The following is a 7,953-nucleotide window of genomic DNA, read 5'->3' on the forward strand; positions in this document are numbered from 1 at the left end:
TATTTTAAATAGTAGTGATGATAAATAAAATTAACTTCTTTCAAACTACTCGGTGTGGTCTCCTTCGTGGCCTTCTAAAAAACTCGCCCGTAACCCAGTGAGAGTCAGTGGGCGAGATTCTCTGAGCCTCCGCACCAAAATTGCGATCAGCATGGGGATGGAGAATGGGCGTTGACGCCGAAATCCGGCACAACGCCGCTCCCGTGATTCTCCGGTCTCCGGAGAATCGCCTCTAATCGCGCGCGAGCGGTCTACGCAGCGTGGGCAGGGGGCCATTGTCAGAGGCCCCTCGACGATTCTCTGAGGACAACTGGACGAGTTAGCGTCGACGTGGTTCTAACCACATTTTGACTGGCGGGAACAGCTGGTGGCGGCTGCGGGCTCAGTCCGTGGCCGCCCTGGTGGGGTGGGGGGGTCGGGGCAAAACTTCATCGGGGGGGGGGGGCCTCACTGACGGCCAGGGGGACGATTGGGTGGCACAGATCCCCGGCCGCGTGCGATCTCTTGGGCCTGGATTTCCAGTGCAACCTGCAGAGCTTGACCTTCCAATTCGGCGGCCCTATTCCCCCCCTTACTGTCTGCAGCCTCGCGTCCCTCAAAGTGGACCCCCCCTCCTTGTTTGCTAATCTCACCCCAGATTGTAAACCAGTCGCCACTAGGAGCAGACGATAAAGTGCCCAGGACCGGACCTTCATCGGGTCCGAGGTCCAGAGGCTCCTTAAGGAAGGAGTCATCGAGGCCAGCAACAGTCCCTGGCGAGCCCAAGTGCTGGTAGTTCGGACTGGGGAGAAAAACCGGATAGTCATTGATTACAGTCAGACCATCAACAGGTTTACGAAGCTGGACGCGTATCCTCTCCCCTGTATTTCCGACCTGGTTAACAGGATCGCGAAATACAAAGTTTTTTCCCGCCCTCTCACAATTAATTTTTGACAATTAATCCCAAACTAATCCCACTGTTCCGCTCTCTCCCCATAGCTCTTTATTAATCCCAAAACTAATCCCACTGTTCCGCTCCCTCCCCATTGCTCTTAATTAATCCAAAACTAATCCCACTGTTCCGCTCTCTCCCCATAGCTCTTTATTAATCCCAAACTAATCCCACTGTTCCGCTCTTTCCCCATAACTCTTTATTCATCCCAAACTAATCCCACTGTTCCGCTCTCTCCCCATAGCTCTTTATTACTCCCAAACTAATACCACTGTCTCCTCATAGCTCTTTATTAATCCCAAATTAATCCCACTGTTCCGCTCTCTCCCCATAGCTCTTTATTCATCCCAAACTAACCCCACTGTCCCCACTCTCTCCCCCTCTCCCTATATCAATCCCAAACTAATCCCTCTGTCCCACTCTCTCCCATAGCCCTGCATCAATCCCAAACTAATCCCACTGTCCCGCCCTCTCCCAATAGCCGTGTATTAATCCCAAACTAATAACACTGTCCCGCCATCTCCCCATAGTCCTGTATTTATCCCAAGCTAATCCCACTGTCCCGCCCTCTCCCAATAGCCGTGTATCAATTGCAAACTATTCCCACTGTCCCGCCCTCTCACAATAGACGTGTATCAATCCCAAACTAATCCCACTGTCCCGCCCTCTCCCAATAGCCGTGTATCAATCCCAAACTAATCCCACTGCCCCGCCCTCTCTCCATTGTCCTGTAGCAATTCAAACTAATCTCACTGCTGCACTCTTTCCCCATTATAAATCCCCAAATTTATCCTACTGCCCCTCTCTCTCCCCATATCCCTGTATCAATACCCAAACTAATCCCAAAGCCCCGTTGTCTCCCCACAGACCTGAATTAATCAAAAAATGAATACAAGTGCCCTACTCTTTCCCCATAGCTCTGTATTAATCCCAAACTAATCCCACTTTCCCACTCTCTCCTCTTAGCTCTGTATTAATCCCAAACTAATCCCACTTTCCCACTCTCTCCCCCACAGCTCTTTATTAATCCCAAACTAATCCCACTGTTCCGCTCTCTCCCCAAAGCTCTTTATTAATTCCAAACTAATCCCACTGTTCCGCTCTCTCCCCATAGCTCTTTATTAATCCCAAACTAATCCCATTGTTCCGCTCTCTCCCCATAGCTCTTTATTAATCCCAAACTAATCCCACTGTTCCGCTCTCTCCCCATAGCTCTTTATTAATCCCAAACTAATCCCACTGTTCCACTCTCTCCCCATAGCTCTTTATTAATCCCAAACTAATCCCACTGTTCCGCTCTCTCCCCATAGCTCTTTATTAATCCCAAAACTAATCCCACTGTTCCGCTCTTTCCCCATAACTCTTTATTAATCCCAAACTAATCCCACTGTTCCGCTCTCTCCCCATAGCTCTTTATTACTCCCAAACTAATACCACTGTCTCCCCATAGCTCTTTATTAATCCCAAATTAATCCCACTGTTCCGCTCTCTCCCCATAGCTCTTTATTCATCCCAAACTAACCCCACTGTCCCCACTCTCTCCCCCTCTCCCTATATCAATCCCAAACTAATCCCTCTGTCCCACTCTCTCCCATAGCCCTGCATCAATCCCAAACTAATCCCACTGTCCCGCCCTCTCCCAATAGCCGTGTATTAATCCCAAACTAATAACACTGTCCCGCCATCTCCCCATAGTCCTGTATTTATCCCAAACTAATCCCACTGTCCCGCCCTCTCCCAATAGCCGTGTATCAATTGCAAACTATTCCCACTGTCCCGCCCTCTCACAATAGACGTGTATCAATCCCAAACTAATCCCACTGTCCCGCCCTCTCCCAATAGCCGTGTATCAATCCCAAACTAATCCCACTGCCCCGCCCTCTCTCTATTGTCCTGTAGCAATTCAAACTAATCTCACTGCTGCACTCTTTCCCCATTATCAATCCCCAAATTTATCCTACTGCCCCTCCCTCTCCCCATATCCCTGTATCAATACCCAAACTAATCCCAAAGCCCCGTTGTCTCCCCACAGACCTGAATTAATCAAAAAATGAATACAAGTGCCCTACTCTTTCCCCATAGCTCTGTATTAATCCCAAACTAATCCCACTTTCCCACTCTCTCCTCTTAGCTCTGTATTAATCCCAAACTAATCCCACTTTCCCACTCTCTCCCCACAGCTCTTTATTAATCCCAAACTAATCCCACTGTTCCGCTCTCTCCCCATAGCTCTTTATTAATTCCAAACTAATCCCACTGTTCCGCTCTCTCCCCATAGCTCTTTATTAATCCCAAACTAATCCCATTGTTCCGCTCTCTCCCCATAGCTCTTTATTAATCCCGAACTAATCCCACTGTTCCGCTCTCTCCCCATAGCTCTTTATTAATCCCAAACTAATCCCACTGTTCCACTCTCTCCCCATAGCTCTTTTTTAATCCCAAACTAATCCCACTGTTCCACTCTCGCCCCATAGATCTTTATTAATCCCAAACTAATCCCACTGTTCCGCTCTCTCCCCATAGCTCTTTATCAATCCCAAACTAATTCCACCCTCCACTCTCTCCCCATAGCCCTGCATCAATGCCAAACTAATCCCACTGCCTGCTCTCTCCCCATAGCCCTGTATCAATCCCAAACTAATCCCACTGCCCGCTCTCTCCCTATAGCCCTGTATCAATCCCAAACTAATCCCACTGCCCCATTCTCTCCCAATAGCCCTGCATCAATCCCAAACTGATCCCACTTCCCGCTCTCCCCATAGCCCTGTATAAATCCCAAACTAATCCCACTTCCCGCTCTCTCCCCATAGCCCTGTAACAATCCCAAACTAGTCCCACTGCCCCATTCTCTCCCAATAGCCCTGTATCAATCCCAAACTAATCCCACTGCTGTGGTCTCTCCCCATAGCTCTGTAGCAATCCAAAACTAATCCCACTGCCCGCTCTCTCCCCATAGCCCTGTATCAACCCCAAACTAATCCCACTGTCCCATTCTCTCCCCATAGCCCTGTATCAACCCCAAACTAATCCCACTGCTGTGGTCTCTCCCCATAGCCCTGTATCAACCCCAAACTAATCCCACTGCTGTGGTCTCTCCCCATAGCCCTGTATCAATCCCAAACTAATCCCAATGTCCCACTCTCTCCCATAGCCCTGCATCAATCCCAAAATAATCCCACTGTCCCGCCCTCTCCCAATAGCCATGTATTAATCCCAAACTAATCACACTGTCCTGCCATCTCCCCATAGCCGTGTATCAATCCCAAACTAATCCCACTGCCCCGCCCTCTCCCAATAGCCGTGTATCAATCCCAAACTAATCCCACTGCCCCGCCCTCTCTCCATTGTCCTGTAGCAATTCAAACTAATCTCACTGCTGCACTCTTTCCCCATTATAAATCCCAAATTTATCCTACTGCCCCTCTCTCTCCCCATATCCCTGTATCAATCCACGAATTAATCCCAAAGCCCCGTTGTCTCCCCACAGACCTGTATTAATCAAAACATGAATACAAGTGCTCTACTCTTTCCCCATAGCTCTGCATTAATCCCAAACTAATCCCACTTTCCCACTCTCTCCGCAGTGCTCTGTATTAATCCCAAACGAATCCCACTTTCCCACTCTCTCCCCACAGCTCTTTATTAATCCCAAACTAATCCCACTGTTTCGCTCTCTTCCAATAGCTCTTTATTAATCCCAAACTAATCCCACTGTTTCGCTCTCTCCCCATAGCTCTTTATTAATCCCAAACTAATCCCACTGTTCCGCTCTCTCCCCATAGCTCTTTATTAATACCAAACTAATCCCACTGTTCCGCTCTCTCCCCAGAGCTCTTTATTCATCCCAAACTAATCCCACTGTTCTGCTCTCTCCCCATAGCTCTTTATTAATCCCAAACTAATCTCACTGTTCCGCTCTCTCCCCATAGCTCTTTATTAATCCCAAACTAATCCCACTTTCCCACTCTTTACCATAGCTCTTTATTCATCCCAAACTAATCCCACTGTTCCGCTCTCTCTCCATAGCTCTTTCTTAATGCAAAACTAATACCACTTTCCCACTCTTTCCCATAGCTCTTTATTAATCCCAAACTAATCCCACTGTTCTGCTCTCTCCCCATAGCTCTTTATTCATCCCAAACTAATCCCACTGTTCCGCTCTCTCCCCATAGCTCTTTATTAATCCCAAACTAATCCCACTGTTCCACTTTCTCCCCATAGCTCTTTATTCATCCCAAACTTAACCCACTGTCCGCTCTCTCCCCATAGCTCTTTATTAATCCCAAACTAATCCCACTGTTCCGCTCTCTCCCCATAGCTCTTTATTAATCCCAAAACTAATCCCACTGTTCCGCTCCCTCCCCATTGCTCTTAATTAATCCAAAACTAATCCCACTGTTCCGCTCTCTCCCCATAGCTCTTTATTAATCCCAAACTAATCCCACTGTTCCGCTCTTTCCCCATAACTCTTTATTCATCCCAAACTAATCCCACTGTTCCGCTCTCTCCCCATAGCTCTTTATTACTCCCAAACTAATACCACTGTCTCCCCATAGCTCTTTATTAATCCCAAAACTAATCCCACTGTTCCGCTCTCTCCCCATAGCTCTTTATTCATCCCAAACTAACCCCACTGTCCCCACTCTCTCCCCCTCTCCCTATATCAATCCCAAACTAATCCCTCTGTCCCACTCTCTCCCATAGCCCCATTGTTCCGCTCTCTCCCCATAGCTCTTTATTAATCCCAAACTAATCCCACTGTTCCGCTCTCCCCATAGCTCTTTATTAATCCCAAACTAATCCCACTGTTCCACTCTCTCCCCATAGCTCTTTATTAATCCCAAACTAATCCCACTGTCCCGCCCTCTCCCAATAGCCGTGTATTAATCCCAAACTAATAACACTGTCCCGCCATCTCCCCATAGTCCTGTATTTATCCCAAGCTAATCCCACTGTCCCGCCCTCTCCCAATAGCCGTGTATCAATTGCAAACTATTCCCACTGTCCCGCCCTCTCACAATAGACGTGTATCAATCCCAAACTAATCCCATTGTCCCGCCCTCTCCCAATAGCCGTGTATCAATCCCAAACTAATCCCACTGCCCCGCCCTCTCTCCATTGTCCTGTAGCAATTCAAACTAATCTCACTGCTGCACTCTTTCCCCATTATAAATCCCCAAATTTATCCTACTGCCCCTCTCTCTCCCCATATCCCTGTATCAATACCCAAACTAATCCCAAAGCCCCGTTGTCTCCCCACAGACCTGAATTAATCAAAAAATGAATACAAGTGCCCTACTCTTTCCCCATAGCTCTGTATTAATCCCAAACTAATCCCACTTTCCCACTCTCTCCTCTTAGCTCTGTATTAATCCCAAACTAATCCCACTTTCCCACTCTCTCCCCACAGCTCTTTATTAATCCCAAACTAATCCCACTGTTCCGCTCTCTCCCCATAGCTCTTTATTAATTCCAAACTAATCCCACTGTTCCGCTCTCTCCCCATAGCTCTTTATTAATCCCAAACTAATCCCATTGTTCCGCTCTCTCCCCATAGCTCTTTATTAATCCCAAACTAATCCCACTGTTCCGCTCTCTCCCCATAGCTCTTTATTAATCCCAAACTAATCCCACTGTTCCACTCTCTCCCCATAGCTCTTTATTAATCCCAAACTAATCCCACTGTTCCGCTCTCTCCCCATAGCTCTTTATTAATCCCAAAACTAATCCCACTGTTCCGCTCTTTCCCCATAACTCTTTATTCATCCCAAACTAATCCCACTGTTCCGCTCTCTCCCCATAGCTCTTTATTACTCCCAAACTAATACCACTGTCTCCCCACAGCTCTTTATTAATCCCAAATTAATCCCACTGTTCCGCTCTCTCCCCATAGCTCTTTATTCATCCCAAACTAACCCCACTGTCCCCACTCTCTCCCCCTCTCCCTATATCAATCCCAAACTAATCCCTCTGTCCCACTCTCTCCCATAGCCCTGCATCAATCCCAAACTAATCCCACTGTCCCGCCCTCTCCCAATAGCCGTGTATTAATCCCAAACTAATAACACTGTCCCGCCATCTCCCCATAGTCCTGTATTTATCCCAAGCTAATCCCACTGTCCCGCCCTCTCCCAATAGCCGTGTATCAATTGCAAACTATTCCCACTGTCCCGCCCTCTCACAATAGACGTGTATCAATCCCAAACTAATCCCACTGTCCCGCCCTCTCCCAATAGCCGTGTATCAATCCCAAACTAATCCCACTGCCCAGCCCTCTCTCCATTGTCCTGTAGCAATTCAAACTAATCTCACTGCTGCACTCTTTCCCCATTATAAATCCCCAAATTTATCCTACTGCCCCTCTCTCTCCCCATATCCCTGTATCAATACCCAAACTAATCCCAAAGCCCCGTTGTCTCCCCACAGACCTGAATTAATCAAAAAATGAATACAAGTGCCCTACTCTTTCCCCATAGCTCTGTATTAATCCCAAACTAATCCCACTTTCCCACTCTCTCCTCTTAGCTCTGTATTAATCCCAAACTAATCCCACTGTTCCGCTCTCTCCCCATAGCTCTTTATTAATCCCAAACTAATCCCACTGTTCCACTCTCTCCCCATAGCTCTTTATTAATCCCAAACTAATCCCACTGTTCCGCTCTCTCCCCATAGCTCTTTATTAATCCCAAAACTAATCCCACTGTTCCGCTCTTTCCCCATAACTCTTTATTCATCCCAAACTAATCCCACTGTTCCGCTCTCTCCCCATAGCTCTTTATTACTCCCAAACTAATACCACTGTCTCCCCATAGCTCTTTATTAATCCCAAATTAATCCCACTGTTCCGCTCTCTCCCCATAGCTCTTTATTCATCCCAAACTAACCCCACTGTCCCCACTCTCTCCCCCTCTCCCTATATCAATCCCAAACTAATCCCTCTGTCCCACTCTCTCCCATAGCCCTGCATCAATCCCAAACTAATCCCACTGTCCCGCCCTCTCCCAATAGCCGTGTATTAATCC

The sequence above is a fragment of the Scyliorhinus canicula genome, chromosome 16 (genome assembly GCF_902713615.1).
Source record: "Scyliorhinus canicula chromosome 16, sScyCan1.1, whole genome shotgun sequence".
NCBI classification, from domain to species: Eukaryota; Metazoa; Chordata; class Chondrichthyes; order Carcharhiniformes; family Scyliorhinidae; genus Scyliorhinus; species Scyliorhinus canicula.